General features: G+C 43.5%; 1 protein-coding gene across 2 annotated transcripts in view; it reads right to left on the bottom strand.

The window, feature by feature from the left end:
- The window catches only part of ANXA11 (annexin A11), a 114,745-nt gene extending 95,971 nt beyond the window's left edge, over nt 1-18,774 (bottom strand). The window contains exon 1 of one of the 2 annotated variants that reach the window (XM_086922430.1): nt 18,552-18,774. The gene's annotated coding sequence lies outside the window, so the exon portion shown is untranslated. Of the gene's footprint in view, nt 1-18,473 lie in introns of both variants that reach the window. The other variant, XM_086922431.1, reaches the window with a different exon arrangement.
- Nucleotides 18,775-25,282: the final 6,508 nt, after the last annotated feature.

Genomic DNA, 25,282 nt, shown 5'->3' on the forward strand with positions numbered 1-25,282 from the left:
GTGCTACAAGACCATTAAAGCAAAAATCTCAACTATCAAAATACAGTGGAAGCCTGTTATATAGATTTCCTATATTTTACAAATACCTTGATGATCAATCAATGTTCACGATAGCTAGATGTGGGGTTAAGAATAATAAATCGAAACATCCTTCCCCAGTATTTTGGTTGTCTACAGTTCTGCTAAAATAATCTTGTAGCACGGTACTTCTGTAGTCTATAGTCTGACATACCTCCATGGCTTTAGAAAGCTGAAAACCCTTTCACGCTTTGTAGGGCTCTTGGCCCTCACCCATCAGTTGGTGTTTCAAAGTCAACCAAGCCATATGAACACTAGAGGGTGGTTGTCAAGACGATCTTCGGCTATTCAGACACCTGGTGTGCCTCACAAATCTAGGCCTGAAGCTAAAAGACCATTGCGAACCACAGAAAACACTCCTAAAGCAAGGACAGTGAAGGTAGGTTTGTGAGGGTCGATCAAAGGAAAACCAGGGTGTTTTGGAAACACACACTAACCGCAGTGGAAGAACACGGATCTTATTAGTTGGCTGTGCACCATTATCCGGTGCAGTTCCCAAACACAGCTGGTGCACTTTCAACATAGAGCAAATTACTCCGTTATAATTGGTTGCATAAATTCAGGCTGCCTGCTACATCCCAACCACGGATTTTCCCTTTTTTAACCATTTTCTGTGCCCCCCTCCCCTGTGAGGCAAGCAGCACGGATAACCGGCCTTCACCAAAACAAGTTGCCTAACAGCAAAAAGTTGGCCCACACCCACTCCAGAAAACATTAGGAGTGCAAGTAGAGCGGTAAAATACAGAGCAATCACCCTTTTCCACTTAACGTGGACTAGCCAGCGTGCATGTGAATTTACGACCATCAACAATTACATTAATGGCGAGAAAGGGAGAAAGAAAACCCACACCCATTAGATACTGGAGTCCATTTGTTGAACATTATACCATCCGTCTAAAGACATACAATTGAGGGTGCTACATACTTTAATAAAAAGAACATATAAAACTGATTTAGCCACGATTCTGATAGAATTGGACACTGTCTGCTGGTGGTGTTATTGTTCTAAATCAATAATATGCATAGACCCTCATTTTGATATGTGAAGAAATATTGGGACCAGGGCCAAACGGTTTATGCCTATCCCAGTATTCAGAGATGTGCAGTACTAATGCACTTGGAGGTTTTTCCTTGTGAAAATGTCACTAGGTAATACCTGCGTGTGTAAAATTGTATATTGTGAGGTAGGTAATCGAATGTTACTCTAATTCCAATCTCGGAGTAAGAAAATATCTTTAGCCTCGGACAGAAATACAAACTGCGTATAATGATTAGCTGATCACAATGAGAGCATTAATATTGTTTACTGCAAGAATAACCCTGGCACAACAGACTGTCAGTTGACAGTCATTTAACTGTAAAACGAAGGCTACTAATGTACACAGATGTTAACGGCACAGTGTTGTTCTCCAACGGTGCATGCTTTCTTTTTGGACAACCGCTAGACTGACAAGGCAAGATAAAAATTAATGACAAAAAGCTGAAAGAAATATTGGCAAAGTCAACAGACCTTGCCAATTCTTGTCTGCGCAAAGTTTTGGTTTTGCCAATGCCTGTATATTTTCTTCATACCGGTGTCTGGCCGTTGTGTACTTCGGAAAAAGAAATGAGCTTTTGCAAGATGGCCTTGGTACTGTGTGAAGCAACTTCTAGGTCCCTTTGGCGGCATGCCTGTATGAAAAAAATATAACACCTCAAATGGCTGAACCCCGCGGTTGCCATTGACTGCGCTTACGACACAATTCAACAAGCACTGGCAAAGGCAGAAGCTTAACGGCTGAGAGAGGGGCCACACACATCCTGCCCAACAGGGCACTGAGCCGTGAAGAGGTGCAGAATGAACTGTTGCACAGGGAAAAGGATCTTCATATAACCTCACCCTATCACAACACCCAGTCGGAAAATAATGTCAAACTCGTGCAGCCTTCCTTACATTGCCATGACTATCGTACCAGCAGCTAAACTTTAACAGAAAAAGTCAACAGCATATGCTGGACCAAAAGCACACTCTCTCTATACTGTGTGGTAAAATAGAATCTCTGACGAAGAACTACAGCTGTCTGTCGGCAAGACCTAAAAACATTAAATTGCGCAATTCTGTAACACGGACTAAGAATTCTATTTTCAGACTGCCATGTGATGCTAAAAAGAAAGAAACTGAACGTTGTTATCAGGTCATTCGTCCCAGTCATCGAGTTCAAACAAATTAAATCCCTGCTTGAAATAGGTTCGTTTTGGAAAGCGCACCACGCATGAAAAAGTCCTACACATTTGTTCCAAGCTCCTCCCAAACTCCAGTTTTATGTTAATGGCTGCATAAGTCCAGGGCTACACATATCCGTGACCTTCTACCACACTGCCAAATCACCCAACCGGAGGACGAACTGGGCTGGGCGTCATGCTCTCTGCAAAGCAACTCACATGACACCAAACCAAAATAAAAACAGCAACATGAAAACAAACAGAAAAAAAAATGGAAGGCAAACGGTAATCCCTACAAAACAAACAGATGACGACAAGAAGTAAACTAATGGAAAGAATGACTAGGAAACCAAATTCCTATGTGTCAATAGCCACTGCTAGTCACAAAGAAAGGTTTCCATGATGTTTTTGGTCACATGGAACAAACGTTTCACAGTCATAATTATTGACAGGCATGGTCACCTTTCCATATGGCTACTACCACACCTTAAAAGAAGAAAAAAAAAGTTAACCATTGCTTTAGTCACAGCAAGAAAAGTATACAGTGTCCCATAATTTACCCTGGCAAGCCACAATTTCTCTCCATGCCCTAAAGGCTGCTTAATGCAGCATCTCCTCTTCCCTACTCTTCTCCTGCCACTCCCTCACCAACATGCCAATGTTGCGTCCTCATGGTACCCTATCACTCGGTCCCATGAGATGCTGGTGTTTGTGGAAACACCACACCACCCACCCCGCTAACTCTTCACGTACCCCACCCTCCTCTCCCATCTAGTCTTCGCCTCCCCTCTTAAGGTCGCTCACTTCCACATCCTCAGCACCCAGTGCGCACACAGGGGATCTTAGGCAGGCAAAGTGCTATTAAAATAAACAATATCATTTAAGATTCACTTCTCACTTCATTTACTTCACGGTTTTATATAGCTCTTGTACAGTAGCAACAGCATGTTGCTTTCCCTCGTGAATCTGCCATAGTAGGAGGCACTTCTACCAAATCCCTTGTACACCGGCTTCATAACATACTACGAGAAAAGCCCAAAGGGGATGTTTGATAAACGAGGAAAGAAAATAGGGGGGGGGGGCAGAGAAGAGTGATGGCCTATAGACAAAACTATAGGAAAAATACCTTCAATAGATTTGATTTTATAGTTGTACATGCTTTAACATGATTTCATATTTCTTCATTTTAGTTTTAATAGTACAATGAGCTTGTCATAAGGCTACTTTAATGCACCTAGTTCAAACGATATAACAGGCTTAACCAGTACACTTAAGCATGTGTATTGGCGGATGCTGGTCACAGATATAGAAAAGGAAGAAAGGGGAGCTTATTCTGAGGTAAATGTGAATAGGAGTAGTATGCAGTCGAGGGAAGCCGAACCAGTTATCGTTCATGGAGAAAGTCACAGGTTTCACTGAACAAGACAATTTTCAGGTTTCTCCATTTAAAAAAAAAACACCAACTTTCAAACATTCCACAGTAGATTAGCCATGCTCTAGATGTAGGTCCTTCCGAGTTCTTGCCAGGTTTGCCTATGGTCAAATTATTAGACAGAAAAACAAGAGTAATAGGCATAGTTGTTGCTGCACCTACAAGGTACCTTTTTCCTCAGGTATAAGGAGGGGCCTGCTCAACGGACTATTTTAGTCGGACCGACAAGATGCACACCATGATGAATCCTTTAATTGCCACCCACTGTAAAGTAGGTTTTACGTTGAGGTCATCAACAGGGGAGTACATTCTAGAATAGTCACTCGCTTTCTCAACTCCAGCACTGGCTAGGACATCTTTATTTTATTTATTTATTTTTATTTTTGTGTTTTATAGAGCGCAAACTTGACCCGTAAAGGTATCAGAGCGCTTTACAGGAAATATCACTGTGTACAAATAAAGTCAATGTGCAGAAGTATACACAGTGGACAGTGGACACAACATGTTCACTTTTTTCCAGTTTACTATGTTGTAATTATAGATTGATATACACTATCGGTTATCCGAAGTTATAGATCCACCATATTATCTTTTATGATTTACAATCTAATACCAGTCTTGTATCTTTGGCTTTATCAATTCCAACATCACAAGGCATGTTGTTATCGATTGTCTAGTGCTTAATATATAAACATTGCACCTTCGGAAGTTATAAGAAACTCCACCTTAGACTACAACTCCCTCCAACTTGGAGCATTGTGTCTTGCTCCTTTGGCCTCATTAATTCCACCCTTTCGAGGCATGTTGGTACCGATCGTTTAGTGCTTGCAAAAAATATACATGCAAAAAAATATACATACAAAGCACCTTTAGATATTGCAAAAAAACTTAATCTTAAACTACAACTCCCTTCACATCGTAGCATTGTGTCCAATAGCCACGCACGCCGCACATACGAACTACAAATGCGCGTTTTTACTCGCGCGAGATCTCTTAGAACTACAATTCCCTCCTTTTGCAGTTCATTTTGAATCTCGCGTGAATACACGTCTCGGTCCCTTGTAAACCACAACAAACCCCGATTATGGCCGCAATTGTTTACCGAAGTCTCTTTCTGATTACGTGAGTCCATTTGAATAACTAACTACGAAAGAGATCGGTTTTAGCGCGCGCTCAGCGGTATTGCTGAATAGAGGCTGCCTAAGATAGCGATAGGTGCATATCGAGTAGGACGTGCCTACAAAGGTAGCCACACCTCTCCAACACATTGCCTCCCCCAACCTCAGATTTCACTCGGGGCAACGAAGGGAGAGGTGAGTGTAGCCTGTGTTTGTGAGTCATGTTATTTTGAGAGCCCAAATACGTATCACCTTTGATGAATATTTATCCAGTTGATATAGTTTAGGGACCTGTGGGTGATCTTAACTAACATTTGGCTGTCAGATAATATAGCTCAGGATAAGACACTGATAGGTTTTCCAAATAAGTAATAAAGCCTAGTATTTTAGATGAAGCTTGATTTGGACTTCCTTCTCTTGTCCTTAGAGCGTGGCCTTCCTTACTCTGAGTTTGGTCCTGGTGAGGTAATTTACCCTGTCAAGATGGGTGAGTAAGGAACTATTAAGTTCCCTTCCACACTAATTATTATTGTTAATATCCAACGCATTTACACCACCTTTTACTTCTGTAGGTGATGCACACACCAGCTGACAAGGAGGAATAAGAGACATATCCTTTAAAGTTGTCACTGTTATTTTTCTTTAAGAGTGTGAATTTCACTAGCAGTAGCAATAGTCCTATAAGAACAGAGGCCCTGATGAAAGCCTAGGGAGTTTTCCCCTATATGGCAGAAACATGTTGGCCCCATAGCAGTTATTTGTTTACACTGCGGTTTTGCGCTGTTCTGGTTTTTAAACGGAAAGAAACTCACGGTTATTAAAGTTCCATTGCTGTGAGATTTCTATTCCTTTTTAACTTTATTCTTCTCACACCCCCATTTTTTTGCACTGCTCTTTGATCCATTTGGTGATCCCACGCATGGTCAAACGGGCGATTGTGGGGTTGACCCTAGTCCAACCAGGCGGCCCTGGGAGTAGTCTCGCTGATCTGGAGACACACCAGCCCAGCCCTGTGGATGACCAGATGAGAAAAATCAGATCACCAACAAGACTTTGATGGTAATCCATCTCTGGATCTTGGATCTCACTTACTTTTGCTGGTGGCTACATGCGTTGGTTTGCCAAAACTACATTTATATTCCAACCGGTTATTTAGTCAGACAATTTTGTTGACTTAATACAATGTATGGCTTCTGAAACATTTTTTGTTTCGTATCAGACACCCAGGTTTTTGTGTATTTATATTTTTATAAACAGAAGTATACAAAAACTGTGCAAAGGGATGGGGAGGGACAGGGATGTGGGGAACATAGAGGATATTGGGGATACCAAGGTAAGATTGCAATCAAAAATAGATTCAGTAAAGAAGTTAAAGGCCCAGTAGATTCTCTGTAAGGAGGATTGGTGATCTGGGAAAAACAATAGTCTTAGAAACATCAGATTTGTGGTCAGGCATGGTGGGCATTAGGCAAGGAATTTACCCATGAGGAAGGTTTTGGCCTCCTTCTTGAAGCGTGCTAGAGAAGGGATTCTTTGGATGGCGGGTGGGAAAGAGTTCCAGATTCTAGGTGCTGCCCCGGTGAATGCCCTATTTATTATAGGTTCTTTTTTTCTGAAAAAAGGCGGGTTGGAGTACGAAGTTACTGGCAGACCGGGAGTTTTTGCTTCCTCCAGACTAATTTTTGTGGCAGATAAGCAGGGGAGTTTGAGTTAAGAGCCATGTGTGTGATGCATGCCAGTTTCAGCTGAATTCTGGCCTATAGGGGGAGCAAGTTCAGTGCTTTCATATGTGGAGAGATGTGGTCGAATTTCTTAGTGCCGGTGAGTAGTCTGGCGGCTGAGTTGAGGCAAGCTTTTAAGGGTGCTAGGGAGAACCTAGGTAGACCAGTGAGGGTGGCGCAACCATATTCCAGTCTGGAAATGACTAGAGCTTGAACTGCCATTATTAGGTCTGGAGCCACAATGAAAGGTTTCACCTTCCAAAAGGTAGCTCAAGTGGAATCTAGCTGCTTTAGCCATGGAGTTGATGTGGTCGCCCATGTTCAAGTTACAGTCTAGGATTATGCCCAGGAATTTGGCAGAGTCCACAATGGTCGGCGGGCAGTTTAGGGCTGTAATGGCCTTGATCCACAACTGAATCTCAGGGTTGGCTTTAGGGGGGGGAGATTAGGAGATATTCGGGTTTTTTTGGTTTGTGTTTTAGTTGGTTAGTGGCTAGCCATTGGACAGTCAATTTCAGGGTCTCATTCAGGGAGAGGATCTCCTCAAGCGAAGAGATCTTGATGTATATTTGGGTATCGCCCGCGTACATGTGGTATGAGATGTTGGCAGTACGAAGAACTTTGGTGAGAAGCTCAAGGTAAAGATTTAAGAGGGTTGGGGACAGGGTTGATCCTTGGGGGACTTCAACTGTGACTGGGGTGGGAGCTGACAGGTTGCCGTTGATGAGGAATCTCTGGGAACAATTATGGAGGAAGGACCTGAACCATTCTAAAACCGCACAATCCAGACCTATCCTGAGATTAAGGCGTTCTAGAAGTTTATCATGGTTGACCGTGTCGAATGTGGAGGAAAGATCTAGGAGGATTAAAAAGGCAGGTCTTGCCTTGGTGAAGGGTATCATCCACAATGTGGAGCATAGTGGTTTCAGTGCTGTGCCCCGGTCTGAACCTATATTGGCCGTCATCAAGTAGGTGGAAGTTATTGATGTGCTGACTACGTTGTTGCTGTACACATTTCTCAAGTACTTTGGCTAGTAGTGAGATATTGGAGATGGGTCTGAAGTTGTCAGTGGAGGATGGATCCAGGGATGTTTTTTTTAGAATAGGGAGGACTTGGCCGGCTTTCAAGGAGTCCGGGATCGATCCCTGTTGTAGAGAGGAGTTTATTATTGCAGTCCAGCAAGGAACAATGGATTGAGAGAGAGCAGTGAGGCAGTTGGAAGGACATTTGCTAATCAGTCCCAAGACTGGAGCTGGATTGCTGGCCGTAAGCTAGAGTGTGCAGCTCAACTTACTCTTAAACTAGCCATAAGCATACTTTAGGAGGAATGTATTGAATTATGATCAGAATATGTTGATATCAGCTGGTCTTGATCTGAGGGGACATCAGCATAACTGCCTCAATTCTGTCCAACATGTCAACGACCTTATGAAAATGTATGAACTGGCTAATAATCGGACACTGAAACTGTCCAAATGTGAGGGTCAGATTTATAGCAACATCTGTGAGGAGTTTTATTTTCCACAACAAAAAAAACCCACTGTTTTTGGTTTGAAGTAAAACAGATGGAAAATCGCAACACTAATTAGACAGATATAGTATAGACTCGTGACAAGTCTTGATGTAGGAGTGCAACGGAACGTCAGTCTCTCCGAAAGCTCACAGCTGACAATGAGTCATTAAAGCATTGCCACATATGAAGGGTTAGGAATGTTACAATTGACTCTAAAGGGATACTAACCAATTGAACCTAAGCTGCTTTGAAATATATGTCCAGCAGTAGAATACTTATGCGCAAATTTGAGAAATACACATGAGCATGGGGAGTACCACATGGGGAGTACACAACTAGAGAAGGGTACAGAAAAAAGCAAATCTCCGGCAGAGTGTATAGGCAGCAAAAACACAAATTAATTTGTATAATTCTCCACAAAATAAGGCATCTCACTGATACAAAACACCTAATTTCCAAATTTTGGATGCAGATTTGACCGGTTATCATTTGAAATCCGTTCTAAGAACGGGAACAGATTTCGCCAAAAAGAGTGAGCATCATAGATCGAGAAAAAACTTTTATAAAAAGTAGGAAGCACGTCACACTGCTTCAAAAGAAACCAAAGGCCAGAACAGCACCAGAGCCATCACATGGCCATGACCGAGACACATGACAGAATGTGCAGACAGCAAGGACTATTGATGTGGAAACAACAATTGACAGCACCAGTACTAAACACTAGTAAGATTAGGACCTTGGGCACCAGAGTATTTACTGCGAATTTCAATTAAATTGAAAACAAAGACATTAACAATAAGCAGCTAGAATTCGCTCACATTTATGCAGATTTTAAGTAGTAAGTAGAATTGAAGTGGTGTTGATGGTCTATAGAACTCCGTGCATCACTTCGAGATCAGATTTTGGCTCAAGATTGCTAATAAAGGGCGACTGTAGGTTCTCCCTAGAATTCACCCATCTTGCCGAACAACAAGCCTGAAACATCTAAAAAGTACTAAATCAATAGAGGATCTTTGTTTGACAACAGTGGCCAGATGCCACTTAGGCACACCTAAAAAAGGTAATAAAGAAAGGGTGGGTTTGGGGCAAGGAGGGACACCACACCCAGGGCAGAAATACTGGGCTAAGAAACCAACGTGCTATGGCTGTATCGGTAACAGAAACAGACTAAAGCAATAAAGGGTCCAACTCGAGGCAAAAAAAATGATGAGCAAATATGGATGTCGATTTTTGATGATTCACTAGTTTGGTTTACCATGACAGGAAACAACATTGTCACCACAATTTCTGGTTTGCAACCTTTTTTCTGTGCCATTCCATAAAATACGAAATTATTATTTTCTTCATGGCTCTCCATGACACTTGTTTCATTGGGAATATATGGCTTTGAAGGAAATTTTGATGTTCCACATCACCAAATAAATAAGCGATATTACCATGTACACGCCAACATATTCTGGAGTGAAATCGTATGAGCAATGTGTTTCGGCTACAGCCCGTCACACACATTTCCCTATGTACACTCCCCGTCAGTGCTTCCTCTTTGAAAATTTAGCTCCACCATCATGGCTTCCAGGAACACTCCACTCAATTCCTTTCACAATAGTACCATCTCATTTTCCACCATTCAGCCCTCCCAAAATGCTAGCTTTCAGTTTGTCATCAAGCTGGGTGATCGTTATGTTAATTCGATAGAAGCATAAATCAGTATCAGCTTTTTAAAGCTTTATAAGCATGACAGCATGAGTATAGATTCCAAGAGGTACTTCTTTTTCTTGTCCTCAACTATCACGGTCAGGATAAATGGAGTCCACCAGGTGTTGGAAAATAAACATGGGCCGGCGCCTTAGCAGAAGGCATTGTTGAACCACTGACGCAATGGACAGCCGATCCTATAGGAAAATATCTATGTCTAATTAGACGCATATACATAAATATATCTATATACATACAGTATGTATGTGCTGAGCGGTGATCTGATCACACTTTGTTTTCTAACAGCAGATGACCTGGTAAAGCACTTTTGACCTCCTGGAGTGAAGGGCTTACTCTCAAGGGCTGGTGTGAGTGAATGCCGCAGTAGAGGTCCTGAGCGGTGAAAGAACCGACACTAGATGCAGCTCAGGGTGGTTTGGGCGGGATTAGGAGGTTTTTATTTGCTGATCTTTGGTTCTGGTGGGGGTGTAGTGGAACAGGATATCAGGGAGGGACCCAGTGAATATCTCCATGACTGTTTTATATACAAACGTGTATAGAGGCTCTGGGTCGTGCGAATGTCCAGGCCGAGTCCTTGCACTTGGTGTGCCTAAGGTTAGTCTGTTCAATTTATCTTTATTTCGGCATGAATACCATAAAAGAACAATACATTACAACAATAAAACATTCTATTAAAATACGTAGCATGCTGTAAAATACATTCAGTTTCCATGTCGATTCTAAAATCAAAGATTAAGAAGTCTGAAAGGTCATAATAGTTATTCTAACTCAATAGGAACAAATGTGGGTGACAGAAATAAATTTCATCAAGTACAGGCGACAGGAATAGGAGTTCATCAGTTGTCCCTCAGTTAGTACAAAGAGCAATTGTAACATGTCTACGACACTTTTGGTACATTACATTACATTTTACAGTTTATAACTCATTTTTTTCCTTTGGAAAAAGATACTGTGCAAGAATCTACTAACACTAAATACGATAGGTTGACTAGTATCGGTCAAGAGAATCCTTAGGGCATGAGAGCATGTTCTTACACCTAATGTTAAACATATGGGCTTAATCCATCTTCTTCTCGCCTGTGCGTATATTGGGCAGAAGAAGAGGATATGAAGCTCATTTTCTTGTTGGTTACCTCCACACATGGTACAAAGTTCACCCTCCACATGATTCACCGAGTTTACACCACCAGACCAACGAACCAGTGTTGAACCAATTTGAATGTTTCCATATCTGAATTTCAGAAATAAGGTCTTTGCTAGTGGTGGTTCTATTTCATCCAGAAATAACTCGAAGAATGGATCATCTTTAAAGTTAAGGAATCTTTGTACAAGCGACCCATTAGAAGGAGCGTTTATGATCATACCTGAGATATACGACCAAAAACACTTTTTTACCATGATTTTTGAATTTGGTGGAAGTATATCTGGTTGTTCCCAATAATGTGACAATCCTATTAAGGTGAGCCAGAATTTAACATGCTTAAACCAGGGTATCACATTAAAGCTGTCAAGCTCCATGATTTCTGTTAGCCCATTTTTATAGGCCTGCAACTCCGGTACACGCCACAGCCTAATCCATAACAATAAAGGACGTAGAATAATGTGATGGTCCGTTCTACGGAAGTTTAGATCAAGCTGGAGCGGAACCAGAGGAGTGCTCCTGGGGACTCTGACCAGACTTCTCAGGAAGTTGTTGTCCATGACCCTAAAAACATCTTTGGATCCTGGGCCCCAAATTTCCGAGCCGTACAATACAGCAGATTGAACCTTATATTTAAAGAGTTCAACTGCTGGAGACACGGCTTTGCTGGTGCTTAGACCTTGTTCTCTGAGAATGGGTTTAGTGTTCTGGCTAAACAGCATCTTACATTTTTCTAATTGGGCTTTCCATGTAAAATTGGAGTCTAATATTACCCCCAAATAACCAAAATGTTAGTCTGTTCATGTTCTCCTTTCTTGGCTTAACAGAATAACCTCTGTAAATTACACCACACTGAATTAAAATTAAACCACAAACAATTTTTTTACCACAAGACCTTTTCTTGCAACAGCTAAGCCAGTTCGAAGGAAAACAAGAGACTAGGTGGCTGCCTTGAGTCGCTGGTTGCCCCTTCAAGCTGCACTGATAGTGGGCATTAGGCATGGACTGCAAAATTCAGCAGCGTCCCCGAAGATAAGCACGCGTTTACAAACCTTGGTGAAAGCATTAAAAATGCTATTTAAAATGAAAGTCCTCACCTAAAAGAAAATACGCCTTGAGGAAGAAAGTGGCCTGAACACTGCAATCCTGCAGCTGCCACTTTTTTTTTAAAAAATACCATAAACCTTTAAAACTGTTATATTGAAGGCTTGCAGCAGAACAAGTATAAAATCGTAGACAGAAAAAAAAGTCAAACTTAGAAGCAGTATAGCTTGAGGCCTCAATCACTAGAAGCCAGCATATCTTTGAAATGAATCAGCCCCTATAACCAGCCAGGACATACAATACTGAAAATACTGTGTAGTTTACAGGAACCAGACATTTCAGTTAAAGAAAATCACTGGTGGTCGGTCCTATGACACGCTCTTTAAACTGCTCTAATGTTCTTGGGTAGATGTTGAAGTGGGTGGGATCTGAGGGGCACGACATGCCCATACTTTTTTCATTCAATAATAACAGTTCCCTGATAGACGTTTTAAGGCATGGGCAAAGTGGGCCCTGGCACAGGGCCCCCGCGTTAGGCTTCTGTGACAGTCCTGGACTTTACAGAGGTTTTAAATAAGCAATTTCTTTACTTATTTTCGTTTGTATTGGCCAATCCAGGATGCCCACACATTTCAGTCTCTACCTGAGAAGTGATACTAGTTAAACCAAAGTTCCAATTAGATTCAGCAAGCGTTTAACATTTCAAGGTGTATAAGACCAGCTCAATTGCACCTCCCTTTGTCTTTATGCCATATGCAACATGCTTACTGTGTAGTACAGAATGGCATTGTGTGCCACCTCATTCTTTTTAGAGCTACTGACAGACAGGTGCAATCACAGCCTAATACCACCGACCAGACAGAGTACCAATCCCACACAGAAGGGGGATTGCAGTTAACAAAATCACCAATCAGCACTGCATGCTTGAATGATAGTGACAGACAAACTATACCACATATTGGGGTAGAAGGTTTGGATAGACCACTAGTCTTTCTTATTCTTTGGTGCAGTCCAGTGGAAGACAGCTTTCCTTGAGGTAGGGCTCCAGGGTAGCCTACAGGTATAGGTCAGATGTCAAAGTGCACAGCACCATAATATATACTTCCTTCTTGTGTTGCAGGGCTTTGACCAGGAGGTAGGCTGTCCAAGGAAGAGTTACCAATGAGCACACTAATTGCTGAGGTAATGATTGAATTAAAAATGTATAATAAATTCAGATTTGTTTCTAGCAGGAAGGACTAAGTTAGGTTTTGTCCCCCGTTCCCCTCTCCCCAAATCCTTATGATTTCTAGGGGTGGGCGGACAACTCCGTTCCGCCCACGGAATGTGCAGAGATTTGCCCCTTCCGCGATATAGGTGAAGAAACAAGGCAAATCTCTGCACGGGCAGAACGGAGTTGGTCTCCCGCCCACAGTATTAACACTTTACAAAACATTATAAATAACCTTACCTTAAAAGACATACATTAGAATGCACATGCGCAGTTTCCAGAAGAAGACGGGATGGAGACGCAGGGAAACCAGGGGACGCCGCCGATAAGTTATGGTTATTAAAAATGTTAACGAACCACTAAATTTTCCTAGCACTGAGGTTGAGTCTGTGTTAAAAATAGTCCCAAGTGGTAGGGCCCCGGGGCCAGACTGTATTCCCGCAGATCTATTCATACAGGATAAAGAACTATGGGTACCATATTTAAAGTTCCTAGCAAATGGTGCCCGCTTCCAGAAACCTGGTCTGGCGTAGAAATATTGCGATCTACAAGAAGGGGGACCGTTCTGAACCAGGTAATTACAGACCAATCAGTCTTATAAACTCAGTTCAGAAGTACGTAGCCAGACTAGTGCTTGGGAGAATACAGGGTTGGATGACCGAAACAGATATCTTATCACTACTACAGGCAGGGTTTCAGTCGCATAAAAGTACTCTCGATCAAGCCTTTAGGTTTGTTCCAATTTATTGGAAGGTGGTGGTCATAGGTGGGGGCACGCTCTTTGCGGCCTTGGTGGACCAAAAATCCGCATTTGATCTTGTTCCTCGTGTCAAATTGTGGAAGGCATTATTGCAAATGAGGATGCCCTCAGGTCTTGTGGATATTTTGGTTAAATTTCACAAATCTACCTACGCGCTGGTTCATTGGGGCAAACCGGGAGAGACCAAAGAGAGGTTTATGGTGTCCAAAGGGGTTCGACAAGGGGGCGTGCTGGCACATACTGTTTTCTTTATTTATAAATGTAGTAGTCCAGTACTTCTCAAATCACCCAACTGATGCATCAATGTTAGCTGGTATTAAAGTACCCTTGCTCATGTTTGCGGATGACACACTGCTTATATCCAAGACGAGACCGGGGTTGCAGGCGCACCGTCTCGTGTTGAGGTGTTTCGCCATGAACATGAGCTAGTGGTTAATGTAGGGAAGACAAAGTTCATGGTGCTCAATAAATCTAAGTCCATTAAAGCAAGAGTATATATGGACGGTGCTCTATTGGAGCAGACTGATGCGTTTACCTACCTGGGCGTTATATTTAGTAGAAAATTAAGCTGGAAGCCCTAAGTCGAGATGCTGGCATTAAAACATGTGCAGTTAGCCGGTGCTCTGATTAAGGAACACAGTCTTTCCCAAACCAAGTCTATTGCCCCCATACTAAAAATATACACAACCAAAGTTAGCCCAGCCATATTATACGGTGCTGAATTATGGGGCTTTGATAATTTATCTCCATTTACCATAGCCCAAAACAAGTTTGTGAGATCTATAGTTGGCCTTCCGCAATACTCTCCTCTATTACCCCTCTCTACCTTGACTTGGGTTGTCACTCTATCGAATATGTAGCGCGTTACAGACCTTTGGCATTTTGGAGGAGACTCTGGATTACTCCGAAACTCTCCTTGTATGCCAAGGCCCTACTGGAAGTGAGGAGTTTGAGCCGACTATACAAGATCCCATGGCTGAATAACATCAGGTCCTTATTGTTTGAAATGGGGATGAGTAACCTACGGGAACATCCTGATGTTATGGAATTTCCATTGAAGAAGACTTATAGAGCTGCATACTGGGAAATGGTTAAAACTAAGAGATACTCTTCCCACATAAGGCAGTCACTGTCGAGGAATTTCCATGATATTAAGGACGAGGCTGTCTTGGAAGCCTACTGGGATCTTATCACTAAGCCTCATGATCGGAAGCTCTACCACCAGTTCAGAATAGGCATGTTGGCAGTAAGATGCTTTACAAGTAAATGGAATCCTGCTATTTGTGACCAATGTATATTTTGCCAGGAACCCAGTGGGAATATAGACCACTTTCGATTTGCTTGTCCTGCTTACCATCTGCCTAGGACAAAATGGCTTAAACTGGTATGCATGCCCATGAATACAAGATCGGCAATGGTAGCTAGAAGAATCTTAAAACCTGACACCACTGCCATCACTGTGATTGGTGGGACAACGTTTTTGAGCTGGGCATGGGCCATTCGTAACAAAAAAGGGGGGTAAAATAGTATATAGAGTAAAGACGGACCCCACTTTGTAGGAGCATGAGCTATGATCAGAGTTACCGCAAGGCAGATAATCTGTTTTCTTTTTAAAGCACCAGATATTGAAACCAAGACTGCAATGTTGTTTCTATATATCAAATGTACCTTTTAAGATCCCGTTTTTAATATGTATAGATACACACATGTATTTATTAATTTATGACGATCTGGAGCAGTAATTTTGATTAATATCTTTTCCATTTATATGATGTATTTTAAGTGAAGGAGTACTTGTTTTAAATTTTGAATGATCTTGTCTTTTATGATGAATAATCTAAATAAAGACTTTATTGAATTGAAAAATGTTATTTATAATGTTTTGTTAAGATTTAATACTGTGTGCAGGAGGCGCGCAACGGAGCTATGCAGAGAGTACGGAGATTCGTTCCATCTCCGTGCCTCTCTGCTTAGACCCCTTACGCAATTTCCACCCACCCTTAATAATTTCCCTGAGCTCCCTAGCTTTTTGCAAAAATACAACTGTCACAGGAGTTTTAATTCTGAGAGCTGAAATGCTTCAGCTAAAATGTTAGGCATGGAGTTTCCTGTGCTGTGAAACAAAGGGAGGGGCAGACAGCAAAATCAAGCTTTCTTACCAGGGTGCCTGCTTGCCTGAAAGAAATGTAATTGGGCACAACTGGTTAATCTGCAAATGTAAAGGGAGCTTGGAAGCCAGTATTGACTTGATGGAATCACTTGAAGCTTACTGATGATGCAGATTTTTTTTTCCGAGCAGTATTGCAAGCAAGTTACCAGCTGAGCATTCTAGTGTATGCCTTTAAAGAACAATTTAATGTACAAAATACACTATGCACAATCTGAGTATTACTAAAATCTATATTTTAAAAGACTATTTTAAACCTTTTGGCGCATTTTGTGGCAGCCTCTTTCATTCTGTGTGCAACGCAAGTTAGAAATATCTACGTGCACATTTACATTATTTTGTGTCCCAGTTTAAGACCTCGTATTACTAAACATACACAAGTCCCTATTCTCCACTGCACCAATCAGGATTAAATTATGCGGCTCTCTGGTTACAGACACAGACCTATGCAGTGCATTAACTACTAATGGTCTCTTATGTACAATAGTGCATTTCCCACTGATAAGTTGCATATCATTTTCATTTAAGCTGGGCCTTATTTTATATGTAGTTACATGAAGGTGAAAGACCGAAAAAAGTTACAGAATAGTTTGCTTTTTTAGCCACACTTTTGACCCTGCCCCTACAAGCATTCACCAGACCCACTTTGTGCACATCACAGTTCTCATACTTTTTGAAATGCACTGTGACCACTAGTCTTGGCCCTTGATTACTTTCTGAGCAGTCCAGTCTCTAAAAACACTACTTACGATTGATCAGATCTCTTTATATGCCAAATAAATGCAATAAAAAACGTATATAACGCTTTAACACCCCATCAGGTGTAACTAGCGCTATATAAATGCAAACTGTTTCCCTCTTTTATCCCTCAGCTATCCTTCTCAGTCCAAATAACTGAATAACCTATCCACCACTCAAATTATATTTATATTTAACTATTCAACACTAATTCTTTGTGGGTTCCGGAGTATCAAGCTACTCGCCGAAAAAGCACTTCGACATCTCGTCAGAGGTAGTAAGCGCTATATAGATGCAAATACAATACCCTTCAATTTAAAGAAGTAAATGTCTTGCCAATTTAAAGCGCTGCCCGTACTACATTGAGTGGTTCAGTCCCCAGTGTATACTACATGCACTTCCCTTTCACAATATATTAGGCAAAGGCCCTTAAACATTAAAGTGTCACGCAATGTTCAGGTTAGGGGAACTGAAACCATTCCATTCGTTAAAAATGCAATATCAATAACAGGAAAGATTAGGGAACTAAAATTCTCTGCAAAGGAAGCGCTCGAAATAGCCTTCTTAAGGTGCCAGTGACATGCCTGTCAGTCCAGAATTCCTTGGCGACGCGCCTCTTTCATGACCTTTGACCTATCCTCACAGGAGCCACTTCCCTGCAGCTGCCCACATTAACTAAAACGACATTTGAAAAACACAGTATTTTGAAACGAGGCCTGTGGCAATCACCATGGCCGAGTTTCCTTATCATTAGGTAAAAAAACTCTTGCGACTAAGCGGATCATGTGAAACACATTAAGGTGTTTACACGGGGGGGCGTGGCTGCTCTCTGATGGTCAGCCCAGGTCACACCCAACAGCTACACAAGCGGCGCTCTCTCGTCTCCAACTCGGAGGAAAGTTTCAAACAAATGACTCCTGGGCAGGTAGATTTTAACCTGCCTTAGTTTCGTCCAATTACATGCGGATTTTTAAGCGCTACATCATTTAGGCGCTTCAATAAAAATAATTAAAGAAGATAATCACTGAGCGGTCGGAAAGGCCAATCAGGGGCCTGAAGATGGCAGATATGAAGAAAAGTTGCAATTCAGCAGCCCCAAGGGAAGCTATCTGTCTGCCAGTCTTTCTTACGATGGACTCGGGAATTTTAAGCGTCTGAAGGGAGAGCCTTTAGGAATTCTTTTTGTCGGGGTTGAACTTGAGCTGCTGGGGAGGAGGGGGAGGGGAATCAATTTGACCCAGCAGTGGTTCGTCCTGCAGCCTTCTGAAATGTACGTTGGACGGTTTACCGTTTGCTCCCAGCTCAAGGGCCCTGTGTCGCAAAAAATAGACGAGGATTTGCATTATGAAAAGCACAGTCTGTTACTTTCACTCTGGCACCAAGCAAGCAGTCTAAACCCTGCTTTGCAAACATGGCGCTGCCAGGGGAGTGGAGAGAAGTTGGACGCGGAGGTCGGACAGGTAGGGCAAGGCCAAAGGGGAGGGTGTTAAATAACCTATCACCACCCTCGCCAACAACAGAAATCAGCCAACTCTGGAACTCGGATTATAACCAACAGCATTAGTAGAACCAGTAAGTAACTAAAGGAACTGGAAGATATGAGAAAAAAAATCAAAACATGACAACTTCCACCTAACTACCCCGCCCCCCACAACTTTGAGAAATGCACTCTCCCGCAGAAAGAGGCTAGCAGGCAGACGGCTGGTGTACCTCAGTCTTTTCTGGGGATCCCCTCGGCGGCGGGTGTTTCTGTCTCGGCAGCAGCTGTCCTCCGCTCTCTCGGATCCCTTCTAATCTCGACGCAGGAGCAGTCTCGGGGAGAGGCGGAAGGAGGGCGGGGCTGCTGCTGAGGCCGAGGACTGCGCTCCTGCCCTGCCTGCTCCGACGGATCTGTGCAGCACTTCCTGCTCAGCCAGAGGCTCTTACAGGCCTTGGTACCCGCCCACAGCAGCCCCGCCTCTACACACTTACACTCCCTCAGGGGTAGGGCAGGGGCTTGTGGGAAAGCCTCATGTACACACAGACACTCCCCCTGCTTTACGCACAGAAACTATACACGCTTGGAATAATAGCCCTACCTACGTTTACCCAGAGTTCTCCAGATGACAGACTAGGGTTTACACTACTTGTAGTCCTGACCAGGGTCGGATTGGCAAGGCGGGCATTCGGGAAACGGCCGAAGGGCCGTTGTCTCAGTGCCCTCTGTGGGCCGGTTTTTTTCTCCCCTTTTTCAGTTCACAGAGAGTGCTCTCTGCTATCTGCTCTCTGTGAACTTGGGAAGGGGAGAAAAAAAAACGGCCCACAGAGCGCACGGAAACAGAGACAGAAATGAAAGCGCTTCACTGTGTGCCATGCAGTGATTATTAGCTGTGGCCTCACTTCACCCCCTGCCCCTGAAAAGCAATCACGCCAAGGGTGGGCTGGGGAGCGGTGATTGTCTGCGAAAATCGGCCTCCCTGGGGGCCAGGTGTTGCTCAGGCCTTGAGCCATTTCCACCTCGGCCCCCCTGGGGCCCACGCAGCCGAGAAACGGTGTTAATCTTAACACCTCGCCCACAGCCCCTCAGATTCAGGGCACAGTGGGCGAGGAAGAATGGGTCTGGCTGTGGGGGCTAGGTGATGTTTTGAACTCCCACCATCTTCACCTCAGCCTTCCCCTGTCTACCATTGTGCTCCCCTGCCAAGACATTGCCCTGGGGCCTGGAGGGCTGGGGAGGGCTGATTAATTTACTAATTGCAGGGGCCATACAGCTGTTCATGTGCTCTTGAGCTAAGTAGGTTAGTAATAGCAGGGGCTTCCCTTCTTTTCAGGTGCTCCTGCACTGAAGTTCTTGAATAATTTTGTGACAGAAAGGGGCCTTGCTGTTTTTTTAGTTGCTCAGCATGTAGGCCATTGTCACCTTGGGCCTGTGTCCTGCGCAAGAACAGTATCCTCCCACTTTCATTCCTTATCTTTGCATAGGCATAGGTGGCCTAACGCCAGAGTTGCAGAGATGGGGATTCAAGTTTGAATCCCAGGGTCTGCTCAACAGCCTGTGATTCTGGGCAGATCACTTCCTCGCCCAGGCCCTTAAATAAAAAATCAGACCATGTGTACTGTAATTGGTACTCATGAATAGAACTCAAATAGCCTTTGTCTTGGGCTGAATTTACACTACATAAAACTGTCAAATGGTAAGAAAATTATAAAAAATAACCATTTGTTCATGCTTTATGATTCTGCAAAGGGACCATGATAATTAAAGAGGACACTTTATAAAAACATGTCCATATTTTTAACACAGCTTTTCCGATACAAAATTTCCATTTCATGTGCCAGTTAACAATTTAACTCTATTTTAAAGGCCTAATCCAAAATGCAGACAAGGGGCATATTTTTCTATATGCCAAAAATATCATTTAGTAAGTTTTGGTTAGTTTTTTTTTGTAGTTTGTAGGTCATTCTGACAGTAAACACCCATTATCCCGAATCTTTCTTGCCGCATACCATCACTCCGCATACTTTTATTACGAATCTACTAGGACTCCGCAATGCCGTTATAACGCATGGCATTACATTTTATATGCTTTTACCACGCATACATTTACAACGAAACTCGTAAATGCATGAATGATAAAAGCATGTTTTTTTGTATATGTTAGGATAAGGTAAGTATGGGTATATAGGGTATATGTTTTGGGGTTCTGAGGTATATGTTTTAGGGTGATTGGGTATTTTAAGGGTTCAGGGATAGTTTTGGGGTACTGGGGTATTTTTAGGTTTCAGGACTAGGTTTTGGTTTTGGGGTACAGGGGTATTTTTAGGGTGAAGGGATAGGTTTGGGTTTTGGGGTACAGGGGTATTTTTAGGGTTCAGGGATAGGTTTGGGTTTTGGGGTACAGGGGTATTTTTAGGGTTCAGGGATAGGTTTGGGGGTACAGGGTATTTGTAGGGTTCAGGGATAGGTTTGGGGGTACAGGGGTATTTTTGGGATTCAGGGATAGGTTTGGGTTTTGAGGTACAGGGGTATTTTTGGGATTCAGGGATAGGTTTGGGTTTTGAGGTACAGGGGTATTTTTAGGGTTCAGGGATAGGTTTGGGGTTTGGGGTAAAGGGGTATTTTTAGGGTTCAGGGATAGGCTTGGGTTTTAGGGTGCAGGGTGTATTTTTAGGGTTAGGATGGGTTATGATTATGGGGTGCAGGGGTATTTAAAGGGACCATGGTGGGATTAGTGTTTAGGGTATTGCACAACTTTTTCTGGTTGGTTGTGTTTTGTTATCATGCATGTGGGCCCCAGAACGTGCTTCAGAGTTGGTGCTACATAATGTGTCTTACACATGGAGGACATGCGAAAAATTGTGAGGGATTGTTACACGGTTGGAATATTTAAAACCAATAGCACTAGTTGTTTGCAGGTCTCTTGTACCATGATTCAGAGAACAGAGTGTGTGTATTGCTTCTTCCATATAAGGAGGAAATTATTAGATTTCCTCCAATGGAATGGTGAAAATCCTCAGAACATCGCATTGGTTTTCATTGTTGCTGAAAGAATGGCATAAGTAAACATAACTAAAGCTACAATTGCAAACACAATGCCCGTATGGTTTATTGTGATATTGTGTGCTAGCTCACAAAACAACAACCAAATCACCCTTACCACTAAAAATGTGAGAAATAGGCAGGTTGCACACAGAATTCCACGTCAAATGTTGTTGCATTTTAATGTACACAATTTACCCAAGGAATGATTTTGCAGGATTATTCCAGATTGTATTACATTATGATATAGGCCTGAACATAGGTGCTCACAAACATTTTGCCAGGAGCAACAACATCTGGTCTGAGTTATGACCAAGAGCTAAGTTGATACCAGATGAGTTGCAGTTGGGGGTAAGGTGAGTGTAAGGGAAGTGAGGCATATACATCTAGTTTCTGAATTGCACAATGTGATACCAACAACTTGGCATTAATACTGGTTTCGTATCTTAATCAGATCATGTGATCCTAGGCAATTGTTTTATTTCACTCCCCATGGCCCAGACTTTAAGGCAGCAACAGATATGAATAAAACTGTGTTTTTTGTATATAGACATCACCTGCTGACTGTGAAATAAATGTATGACTAGATTGTACAGATACATTTTTTCAGCATTCTTTACGCCCCAGACTGCCTTTTCCTCGTTTGTGAATTCCTACTTTTGTTATTACATGTTCTATTACCAGAGATTCCAGTCTTACCCTTTCTCCTTGACTTTGTACTAGATTTCTGGTTTATGTGATGATTAGAGTCTAGGACATAGCTGGTTAGGAAAGAGTATCCAACGACATTGTGCAGGGCGTTAAGACTGCAAGTAAGTATTCAGTTATCTGAACTGCAGTGCTCCTAGTCTTTACCAATGTTACTTGCTCTGTAAGCTTTAAAAGGCTTAATTTACTAAATATTTGTCTACAAATTAGACCTCAAAGAGTAACCAAATGGTGTTTCATGAAAGGGCATGCCCCTCGAATGTGGGCCACGCCCCTTAAATATAGGCCACGCCCCTTAAATGTAGGCCACGCCCCTTAAATGTAGGCCACCCCCCTTAAATGTAGGCCACCCCCCTTAAATGTAGGCCACGCCCCCTTAATGTGGGCCACTTTTTCGTCAGTGCCCGGGCCAAATTGTGATCCCAATCCGACCCTGGTCCTGACTCTAAAGAGTGGATTAACAAGAATTTGCAATGCAATAGGTCTCGCATCAGGAAAGTGTGAGCTATTGGTATTTTAAATGACACATTTTTTTAATATGTGTTGGCTTTGAAAATATATAAATTAATAGCATCGTTATGCACAAAGCCAATAGCTTACACTTTCCTAATGCAAGTCCTATTGGCTATAGCAATGCTTCTTGGTAGCAAGCAATGACAGTGCTGTTGTGGTGCTGAGTGATGATGTGGTTGGGCTGAGTTATGTGGTGGTGTATTACAGTGATGTGGTGGTGTCCCAGAGTGATGTGGTTGTGTCCCCGAGTGATGTGGTGGTGTCCCCAGAGTGATGTGGTGGTGTCCCCGAGTGATGTGGTGGTGTTCCCAGAGTGATGTGGTGGTGTCCCCGTGTGATGTGGTGGTGTTCCTGAGTGATGTGGTGGTGTCCCCGAGTGATGTGGTGGTGCCCCCGAGTGATGTGGTGAGACCCCCGAGTGATGTGGTGGTGTCCCCGAGTGATGTGGTGTTGCCCCCGAGTAATGTGGTGGTGTCCCTGAGTGATGTGGTGGTGTCCCAGAGTGATGTGGTGGTGTTCCTAAGTAATGGAGGGTGGAGTTGGAGTTGGAGGGTGGAGTTGGAGTTGGAGGGTGGAGTTGGAGGGTAGAGTTGAAGTTGGAGGGTGGAGTTGGAGGGGAGAGTTGGAGTTGGAGGGTGGAGTTGGATGGTGGAGTTGGAGGTTGGAGTTGGAGGGTGGAGTTGGAAATGGAGGGTGGAGTTGGAGTTGGAGGGTGGAGTTGGATTTGGAGGGTGGAGTTGGAGTTGGAGGGTGGAGTTGGAGGGTGGAGTTGGAGTTGGAGGGTGGAGTTGGATGTGGAGGGTGGAGTCGGAGGGTGAAAATGGAGGGTGGAGTTGGAGTTGGAGGGTGGAGTTAGAGGGTGGAGTTGGAGGGTGGAGTTGGAGGGTGGAGTTGGAGTGTGAGGGTGGAGTTCGAGGGTGGAGTGTGGAGTTGGAGTTGTAGGGTGGAGTTCGAGGGTGGATTTGGAGGGTGGAGTTGGAGTTGGAGGGTGGAGTTTGAGGGTGGAGTTGGTGTTGGAGGGTGGAGTTGGAGTGTGAGGGTGTAGTTGGAGGGTGGAGTGTGGAGTTGGAGTTGCAGGGTGGAGTTGGAGTTGGAGGGTGGAGTTGGAGGGAGCGCAAGGAGTAACAGAAAGAGCGTGGGTGCGAGAGGGAGAAAGAGACGTAGAGAGAGGGGTAGGAGGAGAAAAAAAATAACACACGAGTAGTGCGCACGTAGAAAGTGAAAAAAATTGAGTTAAAAACACCTGGCACCTGCTTATATTTTTTAATATTCAGCATTGAAAGGGAAAGTAGGTTAGCAAGAGGGATGTTACGGGGAGAGTGAGGGAGAGCGCGAGAATGAGAGAGAACTACAGGGGAGGAATGGAGATAAAGAGAGCAAGGAGTAAATGAAAGAGCTTGGGTGCGAGAGCGAGAAAGAGACATGAGGAGAGGAGCTTTTAGTGAGGGGCAAAAGGCCCACTGGTGAGCTTTAGCTAATGCATTGCGAGTGTAGGGCTGAAAGAACAAGATAGTGGGGAGTGCATTCCTTTCAAGTCTGTTGGGGGGGGCAGGGGAGCGGCAGCCTTTGAAGTCTGATGGGGGGGGGGCGGGGGAGCAAATGGTGAGGCACATGCACTGGCCAAAGCCCTCTGGCATCAAAGGAAGGGTGGGAGGGAATGAGCATATGGGGTGTGAGCGATAACGAAAGTAAGAGAGGGAGGAGGAAGTGAGGCAGAGCGCGTGCTGGCGAAAGCAGTCCAGATGCCAGCTTTGCGCTTGAATGCCTCACATGCACTGGCCATAATCCGCATTCCAAAGCCCTCTTGTTAGGCTTTTCTGGAGCCCATACATAATTTTTTCTCGCAGAAGCAATGCGCAAGCGCATTGGCTACAGCGAGACCTAACAAAAATGTTTCATTTTAGGCATTTGATGGCATGTATGGAGGTCAGCAGTCCCTTGTCTCGCGCTATCCTTGATTTGTAGCCAAGTCCAGTTGGTGGCAATAGTAACATGCCTACTTAACACTGAACAGATTTGCAACCCTCTGTGAATGATCGTTTTGTGATGCAAATTATTACTATATAATGGCTCCGCAAACTGAATCGCTGTTTGCAAACCAGCTGGGGCGCACTTCGCACAGCCCAGTTTGCGGACTGGAATTAGTAGCTTGGGCCCCTACTTTTTGGCTTTCTCCATCCCCACAACCCCTTACACTGAGACAAGCAATTACCATCCTCCCCAGGACGGGCACCGAGCCATTACATTTGTGCATGGAGCGAGACAAAAACACTGTGGAATTCTGGGCATACCTTAACTGGCAATGAGGAAGGAGCTAAAATTAAATGCATTCTACTGTAAATGTAGCCATGGTCCTGGACTGCAGCAAGCCTAAACAACGCGACCGCATAGAAAATGCTGAAGGGGCAGCATAGGCGAGCGCTCGCATCCGAAGGGATGAAGATGGATTGCACCAGCACAGTCCTTTTCGAAGCACATCTCTGCCTCAGCAATGTGCCCGGATAAAACCCCCAGCTATATTTAGTCTAAACAAAACTATTCAGAGACGTGTAGGTAAATGTAGGGCATTTCGGAAGGAAAGGAAGCACCTGGCTACTTCTCCTTTATTCTTTTTTATTATAACAAATACTCAACAACATCCTCTGTCTGCAGGGCCCTCTTCAACCAGTGTAGAAGGGAAGCCTTGCAAATTAGTTCAGGA

This window comes from Lissotriton vulgaris, chromosome 5 (assembly GCF_964263255.1).
Source record: "Lissotriton vulgaris chromosome 5, aLisVul1.2, whole genome shotgun sequence".
Classification (NCBI taxonomy): domain Eukaryota; kingdom Metazoa; phylum Chordata; class Amphibia; order Caudata; family Salamandridae; genus Lissotriton; species Lissotriton vulgaris.